We start from the raw sequence: 13,131 nt of genomic DNA, 5'->3' as shown, positions 1-13,131 counted from the left end.
TTTGCTGTGTGACATTAAAATTTTAAATAACCCAATTAATAAATAGGGTACTGAACTGAACAAAGAATTGTCAACAGAAAAAGTTCAAATGGCCAACAGATACTTAAGGACATGTTTAACTTCCTTAGCTATCAGGGAAATACAAATCAAAACAATCATCTTACATCTGTCAGAATGGCTAAAATCAAAAACACCAATGATAGCCTATGCTGTAGAGAATTGGAGTAAGGGGAACACTCATCCACTGCTGGTGGGAATGCAAACTTGTGCAACCACTTTGGAAATCAGTGTGGCGGTTTCTCAGGAAACTGGGAATCAACCTACCTCAGGATCCAGCAATTCTACTCTTGGGAATATACCCAAGAGATGCCCAATCATACTACAAAAGCATTTGTTCAACTATGTTCATAGCAGCACTTTTTGTAATAGCCAAAACCTGGAAACAACATAGAGACCCCTCAATGGAAGAATGGATAAAGAAGGTGTGGCACATTTACACATTAGAGTTCTACTCAGCAGTAAAAAAACAATGGCATCTTGAATTTTGCATGCAAATGGATGGAAGTAGAAAACAGTATCCTGAGTGAGATAACTCAGACCCAAAAAGAGGAATATGGTTTGTACTCACTCATTAGTGGACTCTCGCCATAAACAAAAACATTGATCCTAGAGAAGCTAAGTAATAAGGTGAATCCAAAGAAAAACATATATAGATCCACCTGCAAATAGGAAGTAGACAAGTTTGCCGGGTGAAAGTTGGGATCATTGGGGTGGACGGTTGGGTAGTGGGTAAAAGAGAGGGGGAGAAGGAAGGGAAAAGGGAAGGATAGGGGAGAGCTTGTTGGAGTGGGATGGTTGAGATGGAGTGAGGGCAGGTACGGGAGCAGGGAAGAAGATATCTTAATTAAGGGAGCAATTTTAGGGTTGGCGAGAGACTTGGCTCTGGAGGGGTTCCTCAGAGTCCATAGGTATGACCCCAGCTAGGATCCTGGGCCATGAAGGAGAGGGTGCCTGAACTGGCCTTGTCCTGTAGTCAGACTGATGACTACCTTGAATGTCACCATAGAACCTTTGTTCGGCAACAGATGGAGACAGAGACCCACTCCAGAGCACTGGACTGAGCTCCCAAGGTCCAGTTGAAGAGCAGAAGGAGGGAGAACATGAGCAAGGAAGTCAGGACCACGAGTGGTTGGTCTACCCACTGAGACAGTGTGCCTGAGCTAATGGGAGCTCACTGAAGCCAGCTGAACTGGGACTGAATGAGCATGGGATCAAACTGGACTTCTGAATGTGGATGACAATGGGGGCTGACTGAGAAGCCAATGATAATAGCACTGGGATTCTATTCTACTGCATGTACTGGCTTTTTGGAATCCTAGTCTGTTTGTGTGCATACCTTCCTAGGCCTGGATGTAGTGGGGAGGGCCTTGGACTTCCCTCAGTGCAGGGTACACTGCCTGGACTGGAGGGGGTGGTTAGTGGGGGAGCAAGAGAGAAGAGGGAGGAGGGGAAGAAGTGGAAATTTTGAATGGTTTTATTTATAAAGTAATAAAAATTAAAAAAATAGAAAAATAGAAAATTGTATTATATTAGGACCTTGGGAGCTCAGTCCGGTGCTCCAGTGTGGGCCTCTGTCTCTATCTCCATCCATCGCTAGATGAAGGTTCTATGGTGATATGCAAGATATTCATCAGTATGGCTATAGGATAGGGTCATTTCAGGTTCCCTATCCTCAGCTGCCCAAGGAAATAACTGGGGACATTGCCCTGGCACCATGTAGCCACTCCAGGTTCAAGTCTCTTGCCAACCCTTAGGTGGTTCCCTTAACTAAGATATGTGCTTCCCTGCTTCCCTATCCAACCTTCCTGTATCTCCAATCATCCCGTTTCCCCAAGTTCCCCCCATCCTCTCCTTCACACTTTTCTGTCCCCATCTCCCCTTACCCCCATCCCACCCCACCCCAAGATTCCAATTTTTTGCCCAGCAATCTTATCTACTTCCCATATCCAGGAGGATAACTATATGTTTTTCCTTGGGCTCTTATTTAGCTTCTTTAGGATCACAAATTATAGACTCAGCAGCCCCTATCCATGGCTAGAAACCAATGAGTGATTACATCCCATGATCTTCTTTTTGGGTCTGGGTTACCTCACTCAGGATAGCATTTTCTATTTCCATCCATTTGCATGCAAATTTCGAGAAGTCATTGTTTTTTACCGCAGAGTAGTACTCTAATGTATATATATTCCACACTTTCTTCATCCATTCTTCCATTGAAGGACATCTAGGTTGCTTCCAGGTTCTGCCTATTACAAATAATGCTGTTATGAACATAGTTGAACAAATGCTTTTGTCATATGATAGGGCATCTCTTGGGTATATTCCCAAATGAGGAGCAGAAGGAGGGAGAACATGAGCAAGGAAGGCAGGACCACGAGGGGTGCACCCACCCACTGAGACAGTGGGTCTGATCTATTGGGAGCTCACCAAGGCCAGCTGGACTGTGACTGAAAAAGCATGGGATAAAACTGGACTCTCTGAACATGGCGGACAATGAGAGCTGATGAGAGGCCAAGGACAATGGCATGGGGTTTTGATCCTACTTCATGTTCTGGCTTTGTGGGAGCCTAGACAGTTGGGATGCTCACCTTCCTAGACCTAGATGGAGGGGGGAGGACCGTGGACTTTCCACAGTGCAGGGAACCCTGACTGCTCTTCGGACTGGAGAGGGAGGGGGAAAGGAGTGGGGGAAGGGGGAGAGGAGTGGGAAGAGGGGGAGGGAAATGGGAGGCTGGGAGGAGGCGGAAAGTTTTTTTCAATAAAAAAGTAAAAAAAAGAAAATTGTATTATAGCAGAAAGACACTAGAACTATTAGTTTTCATATTTTTAAAAAGCAAAAGCAAAACAAAAATGAAGATATCATTTTAGCAGAACAAAGAATAAATTAAATAACATTCAGTTTCTAAAAGTTAAGTAAATACACTGTACATTACAAAAACAATCAGGGGCTGGAGGAAAAGGTAAGGCATTAGGTACAGTGGCACACAGATACAATGTAGTGGTGGGGAGGCTAGGCCTAGATTGCTGCAAGTTCAAGGTAAGCCTGAGAACACAGAGAGACTCTCATTCACAAAGTCAAAAGAAAATAAGGGCTGAAGGAAAGGTTGAACAGTTAACATAGGGTGGAGGGACAACTGAGCAGTTAACATGGGGCTGGAGGGACAGCTGAGCAGTTAATATGAAGAGGAGGGACAACTGAGAAGTTAACATGGGGTGGAGGGACAGCTGAGCAGTTAACACGGGATGGAGGGACAACTGAGCAGTTACCATGGGCTGGAGGCACAACTGAACAGTTAACACAGGATGGAGGGACAACTGAGCAGTTACCATGGGGCTGGAGGGACAACTGAGCAGTTAACATGGGGTGGAGGGATCCAACATTCTGCTGTTTACAAGAAACACACCTCAAGCACAAAGACAGACACCTACTCAGAGTAAAGGGTTGGGATAAGGCTTATCAAGTAAATGGACCTAAGAAACAAGCAGGTGTGGCCATACTAATTTCTAACAAAGTTGACTTCAAACTTAATCAGAAGAGATGGAGAGGGACATTTTATGCTCATAACAGGAGCAATTCATCAGGATGAAGTCTCAATCCTGAATACCTATGCCCCTAATGTAAAAGCACCCACTTATGTAAAAGAAATATTGCTAAAACTCAAGGCAGACATCAAATCACACACACACTAGTAGTAGGAGACTTCAACACTTCTCTTTCACTAATGGACAGGTCAATGAGACAGAAACCTAACAGAGAAATAAGAGAATTAATGGAGGTAATGAATCAAATGGACTTAACAGACATCTATAGAACATTCCTCCCAAATAGGAAAGAATATACCTTCTTCTCAGCATCTCATGGAACATTCTCAAAAATTGACCACATACTCAGTAACAAAGCAAACTTCCACAGTTACAAAAAAATATTAGTAACCACCTGTGTCTTATCAGATCACCATGGATTAAAGTTAGAATTCAACAACAATGCTACCCCAGAAAGCCTACAAACTCATGGAAACTGAACAGTCAACTACTGAACCACACTTGGATCAAGGAAGAAATAAAGAAAGAAATTAAAGTCTTTCTTGAATTCAATGAAAATAAAGAAACAACATACTCAAACTTATGGGACACTAAGAAAGCAGTCCTAAGAGGAAAGTTCATAGCACTAAGTGCCCACTTAAAGAAAACAGAGAAAGCACACATTGGAGACTTAACAGCCAACCTGAAAGCTCCAGAAAAAAAGAAGCAGACTGACCTAGGAGAAGTAGAAGACTCGAAATAATCAAACTGAGGGCTGAAACCAACAAAATAGAAACACAGAAAACAATCCAAGGAATGAATGAAACAAAAAGCTGGTTCCTGGAGAAAATCCACAAGATTGGTAAATCCCTATCCAAACTAATCAAATCGCAGAGAGAGAGAATACGCAAATTAATAAGATCAGAAATGAAAAGGGGGACATAACCACAGACCCAGAGGAAATTCAGAGAATTATTAGATCTTACTACAAAAGTCTGTATGTCACAAAACTGGAAAATGTAAAAGAAATGGACACTTTTTTAGATAAATACCATATACCAAAATTAAACCAGGACCAGGTGAACAATCTAAATAGACCTGTTAGTCACGAAGAATTAGAAGCTGTTATCAAAAATCTCCCTTCCAAAAAAAGTCCAGGACCAGATAGTTTCACTGCGGAATTCTACCAGAGCTTCCAAGAAGACCTAATACCTATACTCCTTAATGTATCTCACAATATAGAAACAGAAGAGTCATTGCCAAATTCCTTTTATGGAGCTACAGTAACTCTGATACCAAAATCACACAAACACTCAAACAGGAAAGAATTACAGGCCAATCTCACTCATGAGCATTGATGCAAAAATCCTCAATAAAATACTGGCAAACGGAATCCAAGAACACATTAGAAAAATTATCCATTACAATCAAGTAGGCTTCATCCCAGAGATGCAGGGCTGGTTTAACATACGCAAATCTATCAACGTAATCCATCATATAAATAAAATGAAAGAAAAAAACCATATGATTGTTTCATTAGATGCTGAAAAAGCATGTGACAAAATTCAACATCCCTTTATGATAAAAGTCTTGGAGAGATTAATAATACAAGGGTCATACCTAAATATAATAAAAGCTATTTACAGCAAACCGACAGCTAACATCAAATTAAACAGAGCGAAACTTAAAGCCATTCCACTAAAATCAGGAACATGACAGGGCTGTCCACTCTCTACATACCTCTTCAATATAGTGCTTGAAGTTCTAGCGATAGCAATAAGACAACATAAGGGGATCAAAGGGATTCAAATTGGAAAGGAAGAAGTTAAAATTTCATTATTTGTAGATGATATGATAGTGTACATAAGCGCCCCCAAAAACTCCAGCAAAGAACTCCTACAGATGATAAACACCTTTAGTAGCGTGGCAGGATACAAGATCAATTACAAAAAATCAGTTGCCCTCCTATACACAAAGGATAAGGAAGCAGAGAGGGAAATCAGAGAAGCATCACCCTTCATGATAGCCACAAACAGCATAAAATATCTTGGCATAACTCTAACCAAGGAAGTGAAGGATCTATTTGACAAGAACTTTAAGTCTTTGAAGAAAGAAATTGAGGAAGATAACAGAAAATGGAAGGATCTCCCTTGCTCTTGGACTGGCAGGATAACATAGTAAAAATGCCAATTCTACCAAGGGCAATTTATAGATTCGATTCAATCCCCATTAAAATCCCATCAAAATTCTTCACAGATCTTGAGAGGACATTAATCAATTTTAGATGGAAAAACAAAAAACCCAGGATAGCCAAAACAATCTTATACAATAAAAGAACTTCTGGAGGCATTACCATTCCTGACTTCAAACTATATTACATAACTTCAGTATTGAAAACAGCTTGGTATTGGCATAAAAACAGAGAAGTCGATCAATGGAATCAAGTAGAAGACGCTGAATTTAACCCACAAACTTATGAACACCTGATTTTTGATAAAGGAGCTAAAAGTATTCAATGGAAGAAAGCATCTTCAACAAATGGTGCTGGCAGAACTGGTTGTCAACCTGTAGAAGAATGAAAATAGATCCATATCTATCGCCATGCACAAAACTCAAGTCCAAATTGATTAAAGACCTCAATATCAGTCTGAACACACTGAACCTGATAGAAGAAAAAGTGGGAAGTACTCTACAACATATGGGCACAGGAGATCACTTCGTACGTATATCCCCAGCAGCACAGACATTAAGGACAACATTGAATAAATGGGTCCTCCTGAAACTGAGAAGCTACTCTAAAGAAAAGGACACTGTCACTAAGACAAAAAGGCAACCCACTGACTGGGAGATGCTCTTCATCTTCATCAACCCTGCAACAGACAAAGGTCTGATCTCCAAAATATATAAAGAACTCAAAAAACTAGACTTTAAAATGCTAATTAACCCAATTAAAAAATGGGGCACTGAACTGAACAGAGAATTCTCAACAGAAGAAATTCAAATGGCCAAAAGACACTTAAGGTCATGCTCAACCTCCTTAGTGATAAGGGAAATGCAAATTAAAACAATTTTGAGATACCATCTTACACCTGTCAGAATGGCTAAAATTAAAACCACCAATGATAGACTTTGCTGGAAAGGCTGTGGAGTAAAGGGCACACTCATCTATTGCTGGTGGGAATGCAAACTTGTGCAACCACTTTGGAAATCAGTGTGGCAATTTCTCAGGAAATTTGGGATCAACCTACCCCAAGATCCAGTAATACCACTCTTGGGAATATACCCAAGAGATGCCCTATCATATGACAAAAGTATTTGTTCAACTATGTTCATAGCAGCGTTGTTTGTAATAGGCAGAACCTGGAAACAACCTAGATGCCCTTCAATGGAAGAATGGATGAAGAAAGTGTGGAATATATACATACTGGAGTACTACTCAGTGGTAAAAAACAATGACATTGTGAATTTTGCATGCAAATGGATGGAAATAGAAAACACTATCCTGAGTGAGGTATCCCAGACCCAAAAAGAGGAACATGGTTCACTCATAATTGGTTTCTAGCCATAAATAAAGGACAGTGTTCATGTAATTTGTGATCCTAGAGAAGCTAAATAAGAAGGTGAACCCAAAGAAAAACGTATAGTCATTTGCCTGGATAGGGGAATTAGACAAGATTGCTGGGCAAAAACTGGGAACTTGCGGGTGAGGTGGCATGGGGCTAAGGGGAAATGGGGTGAGAAACGTGAGAAGGGGAGGTTGGTGGGAGTTTGGGGGAATGGGATGGTTGGGATATAGGAAGGGTGGAAACGGGAGCAGAGAAATATATATCCTAATTAAGGGAGCCATCTTAGGTTTGGCAGGAGACTTGACTCTAGAGGGGCTCACAGGTATCCAGGGAGATGTCCCCAGCTGGTACCTTGGACCCCTGAGGAAAGAAAACCTGAAATGACCCTATCCTATACTGATGAATATCTTGCATAACACTTTAGAACATTCATCTGGCCATGGATCGAGATAGAGACAGAGACCCAATTTGGAGCAACGGTTGAGCTCTTAAGGTCCAAAAGAGGAGCAGAGGAGAGAGAACAAGAGCAAGGATGTCATGTCCACGAGGGGTGCACCCACCCACTGTGACAGTGGAACTGATCTATTGGGAGCCCACCAAGGCCAACTGGACTGGGACTGAGTAAGCATGGGTTGAAACCGGACTCTCTGAACATGGCGGACAATGAAGGCTGATGAGAAGCCAAGGAAAATGGCACTAGGTTTCGATCTTAATACATGAACTGGCTTTGTGAGAGCCTAGCCTGTTTGGATGCTCACCTTCCTGGACCTAGATAGAAGTGGGAGGACCTTGGACTTCCCGCAGGGCAGGGAATTTGAACTGCTCTTCTTTATGAGAGGGAGGGGGAATGGAGTGAGGGGAGGGGGAGAGGAGTAAAGAGAGGGGGAGGGGAGTGGGGGAGGGGGCAATGTGTGGTTGGAGGTTGAGGGAAATGGGGAGGAGGCAGAAATTTTAATTAAAAAAGAATAAAATAAATTTAAAAAAGAAGTACGATTCCCATGGAAAAGAGCAAGTGTGAAATACGCTGAAGAATATCAGAATGTAACAGCACTCTCTGATCCTCTGATCCTCTGTAAAGCTCTCAAACACAAAGGCATGCTCAAAGATGAAAGCAACCTCAGTGCTCTATATGACCTTGATCATTGCATGTCATTTGAGCATAGTAAATTCTCCTAATCAGGTAACCACTGGTTAAAATATAAATAATATGGGCAAATCTATATATTTCTCTTAAAACACATATTTCTCTCTATCTCAAGCCCTGATGACAAATTTGGGAAGCTCTTCAGATCCTAGAGGGAGAAAAAGTCTATCCTGCAGACACAAACACCAAGAATCAAGTGTGACATACAGAGACAGCTCATCACCTAAACAGTGAACAATCTGAGCAAGAGAGAGATTTAAAGCCTAAAGCCCAGTAAAAACCTTTCTGCAGCGACCGGGATCGTGGGTGAGGCGGAGGCAGCGGCGGCTTGGCAGGCAGGTTAAAGCTTCAGGGGCAGCTGATGCCATGATCCTGCTGGAGGTGAACAACTGCATGATTGAGGAGACGCTCACTCTTGTTCGAGAACACAGCCGCCGGAAACAAACCAGACGCTGTAAAAGTAACATTTGCAGATTTTGATGGCGTCCTTTATCATATTTCAAATCCTAATGGAGACAAAACAAAAGTGATGGTCAGTATTCCTTTGAAATTCTACAAGGAACTTCAGGCACATGGTGCTGATGAGTTATTAAAGAGAGTATACCAGAATTTCTTGGTAAACCCAGAATTAGGATACAACGTTTCTTTGCTATTCCATCTTGAAAATCTGCCTGCATCCAAGGATTGATTCTCTTGTACAGCAGGCTGTTATGTTGAAGCAAAATTGCTTTGCCTCTGTCTTTGAGAAATACTTCCAGTTCCAAGAAGAGGGCAAGGAAGGAGAGTACAGAGCGGTTATCCATTGCCGGGAGGATGAGACCATGTATGTGGAATCTAAAACAGACAGAGTCACAGTAGTCTTCAGCATGGTGTTTAAGGATGACGACGATGATGTCATTGGAAAGATCTTTATGCAGGAGTTCAAAGAAGGATGAAGAGCGAGCCCCCCAGATCCTTTTTAGCCACAGGGAACCTTTCCTAGAGCTGAGAGACACAGATGCTGTCATGGGTGACCACATTGGCTACATCACCTTCGTGCTCTTCCCTCGCCACACCAATGCCACTGCTCGAGACAACACCATCAACCTGATCCACACTTTCTGGGACTATCTGCACTCCCACATTAAGTGCTCTAAGGCCTATATTCATACACGAATGCGAGCAAAACCATCTGACTTCCTTAAGGTGCTCAACCGGTCACGCCCAGATGCCGAGAAAAAAGAAATGAAAACAATCACGGGAGAGACATTTTCATCCCGCTAAGGCTTGGGAACTGAAAGAAGCTCTGTTGATGGAAGGATGGACTGCTTGCTACTGGATAATCATAGCCCTTCATGTTGCACCTCTCCAGGTTCCTCAGGGATTCTCCATTTGGGTTCCATTTTGTACGAGTTTGGCAAATAACCTGCAGAAACGAGCTCTGATTGCAAGAACTTCACAGTTCCCAAGAATTTAAGAAAAGAAAAAAATTTCCAATTGATCAACTTAATTCCTTTCTTTTATTTTTCCGTCCCTCACTCCCCTTTCTTTTCTCCTTTTCCAAGCTGTTTGCTTTGCAGTATGTTACTGGTAATGAGTTGCAGATAATGCAATCTTAACTTGATTTCTTCTCAGTATTTGAGTTCAAAACTCCTGTATCTAAAGAAATCCGGTTGGGGTCATTAATAAAGTAAATCTGTCTATCAAAGAAAACCAAAAACAACCTTTCTGAAGGCTATTTTTCACCACTATCGTGGTTCATGCTAGAAATAGTTAAAAATATGGTACTTACAAGAAAGAAGACTCAGGTTGTCAAACTTGTTGACAAGTGTTTTTATCTAGTCGTCTGATAGCATCTATGGCCACAGGAGTCAGGGGTGGGTTTACAAAGAGAACTGGGGATAGAAAGCTCCAATCTGTTAAGGATGTATTGTGGATACTGAAGTGATATTCCTGAACTGATAGATATTCCCATTCCTTAGTGGTCGGGCACAAAAGAACAAGTAGAATCTGAAAACTGTTCAATCTTTCAAAGAAGATGTCACCAATTTGTTGTCAGGAAGCCATAAATAAATAGACTCAGGAGGGCGGAGGCAGATGGCAGTGGGGCTAGGTGAGGAGTTGGCAGTGGTGAGGGGTTGGGGCACGGGGATGTGGGATGGAGGGAGGAGACGGTGCCCGGTGCCCGAGTGCCATGGGAGTATGGCCGGGCCATGGGAGCTGGTGTGGCGGGTGCTGCAAGTGCTGATCTGCCTGTACAGTGCTCACCTCCTGGCTCTGCTTTTGCTTCCCCTGGAACTGTATCTGGAGCAGCTGCTGTTGTGCCGCCTCTACTGCGGTCCTAGCACTGCTCGGCTTCACGCTCAGCAAGCCCTAGCTATTGGCAGGAACCAGCATCATCACCTGCACCCTCACTGTGCCCCAGGCTGGCTGCCATCCCACCCAGGCTGTGCTGGGCTTCGGAGGGCGGGTTCCTGCACAAGCTGCTACTGCACATGGGCCTGCTGGTCCTCCTTGGAGCATGAGCCCAGCTTCTCAGACACTGCGAGCCTCAGTGGTGTGGTGTATGGCCTTGGGGATCTCTACATTAGTGTCTAAGACCACCAAGGCCTATTCAAAAAATAATTCCAGATTAATGGATGAAATTTTGAAACAACAACAGGAACTTTTGGGCCGAGATTATTCCAAATAATCACTAGAATTTGCAAGTAGTAATGACAAAGACGACCAAGTTTTAAATTGCCCTTCAACAGTGAAGGAGCTGTCCCCAGAAGATGGAAACGCAGATATTCTGAGAGCTGCTCAGGACTTTTGCTCAGCAGCAGAGGACACACAGAGATTTGGAAGTAGATCTGCTAGACGGCTTACTTAGTTCACACGGTTTCCCTGACCCTGAGTTAGTATTGAAGTTTGGTCCTGTGGACAGCACCTTAGTCTTTCTTCACTGGCAAATCAGATTGACTGAGACCTTCTCTTGCCTTCTCACCTAAAAACTCAGTTATGAGGAGATTTTCTCTGCCCTTCATCAGAGTGCCTGGGAAAGTAGCGGTTCCTGGTTGTGTAATATGACATCAGGCTTTTGGAGAAAAGGACCCAATTGATTCTGATGGTTACAAAGTACATATAAAACCTTGTACACATCTAGGAAAAAAATATAAAAACCCAGGACCAAAGCACCCATGATTCAGGCTTTTGTTAGCCAAGTGTTCTACAGCATAAGTGCCAACCTATTGCTCTGAAGGAACAACACACTAAGATAGTAAGAAGAGGCTGCAGAATATGCTAAACTTTTCGCCAAGAGAATGAAAAAAGCCAAGAACAGATTGTCAAGAGATGTAGGTTGTCCTCATTGAAAGTTTCTACTTCTAAATCTCAGACCAGTCAAAAGTAAGAGTAATGGGGCCAGAGAGATGACTCAAGTTAAGAGGACTGGCTGCTAAACCAAAGAACCCAGGTTCGATTGCCAGGATAGCAGCTAACAATGATCCACAACTCCAGTTCCCTTTTCTGGCCTCTGTGGACATTGTGTGAATGCAGTGCACAGACTACATGCAGGCAAAATACCCACGTACATTAAAAAGTAATAAAAAGCATCTGAAACCAAGGTTTTATTATAAGGGTTATAAAATAACAAATAAATAAAAAGTTTTATAGTTAAAAAACCTCAAGCAGTTACTGCCTTACTTGATAAGTACAATTTTGAATCTTGAATTATTTCAAAGACATTAGAGTAGGCCTAATATTTATATTAATATATTTAAAGTATTTCCTAACATTATTACACTAAAAGTATAACGCAGGTTCAAAAAGAAAAAGATAAATAACCTGGTGTTATCAACCTCACTTCTGCTAGATTGAACAAGATATCCTGAAGCAGGCCTTTTCTAGATTAACAACTTAGTGCCAACAGAGACACCAAGTTTCACTATGAAGAAAAGTCACTTGGGAATTAAAGAGAAGCAAAATGCAACAAATACACTTACTCCTTTTGGAAAGCTGTGCACAGAGGGGAACCGAATCCAAAGACCAAGCACATCTGTGCATCTGGGCTGTAACCATTCTGCAGTAATGTTTCCAGTCATTCTTCCTGTCCTCCGAACGCTGCTGAGTAAACAGGGCTCACTTTGTCTGCACCAGTGTCACAAGTCCGGTTAGTAAGCGGTATTAACAAGTCCAAGATCCTTCAAATACACAAACGGGAGGAATATTTACTATAGGAGATTTGTCTGTTGTCCTTGTTCACTTTTATTTGTCTTACAACCATCCTTACCGATGATCCCAAATCCAATTTTATGTTTAGTATTTCAGAACCTAATAAATCATTAAAAATCAAAAATTAATGACGTCTTGATATATGCATGCAAGTGAGTGGAACTAGAAAAACCAATAGTGAGTGAGGAAACCCAGACCCAGAAATATGAACATGGTATGGACTCACTCAAATGTTGATACTAGCTGTAAAGCAAAAAATAGTGAGCCTATTGTATGTTGAAAAAAAGAAGGTAACACACCATACTCTTCAGCGTGAAAAAAACTCCAGTCCAAGTGATTCAAAAGCCTCACATAAAAACATATATACTGAACCTGATAGAAGAAATGTTAGGGAAGAGCCTGGAATGCATTGCTACAGGAGACTCCTTCATAAACAAAGCAGTGATAGTGCAGGCACTAAGATCAACTATTAATATAAGGGACCTCAAAAAACTAAAATCTCCTAGAAAGCAGAGAACACTGGCAAGAGGACAAAACAACTGCTTACAGACTGGAAACTGATTTTCCCTAATCATACATCTAATAGTGAGATCAATCACAAATCGAAAAACACTGCGAGTCCATGTACAAGTCTGTGATCCCTGCTGA

At 42.0% G+C, this 13,131-nt stretch overlaps 2 pseudogenes; both read left to right on the top strand.

Moving 5' to 3' along the window:
* The first annotated feature begins 8,658 nt into the window (after positions 1-8,658).
* Positions 8,659-9,555, top strand: LOC130876252 (actin-related protein 2/3 complex subunit 2-like; annotated as a pseudogene).
* Positions 9,556-10,473: 918 nt separating this feature from the next.
* LOC130875600 (dehydrodolichyl diphosphate synthase complex subunit Nus1-like) lies at positions 10,474-11,261 on the top strand (annotated as a pseudogene).
* The last annotated feature ends 1,870 nt before the right edge of the window (positions 11,262-13,131 follow it).

The sequence above is a fragment of the Chionomys nivalis genome, chromosome 6 (assembly GCF_950005125.1).
Source record: "Chionomys nivalis chromosome 6, mChiNiv1.1, whole genome shotgun sequence".
In the NCBI taxonomy this organism is placed as follows: domain Eukaryota; kingdom Metazoa; phylum Chordata; class Mammalia; order Rodentia; family Cricetidae; genus Chionomys; species Chionomys nivalis.
Note: the sequence above shows the minus strand (reverse complement) of the source record. Positions and strands in the feature narration are given on the sequence as shown.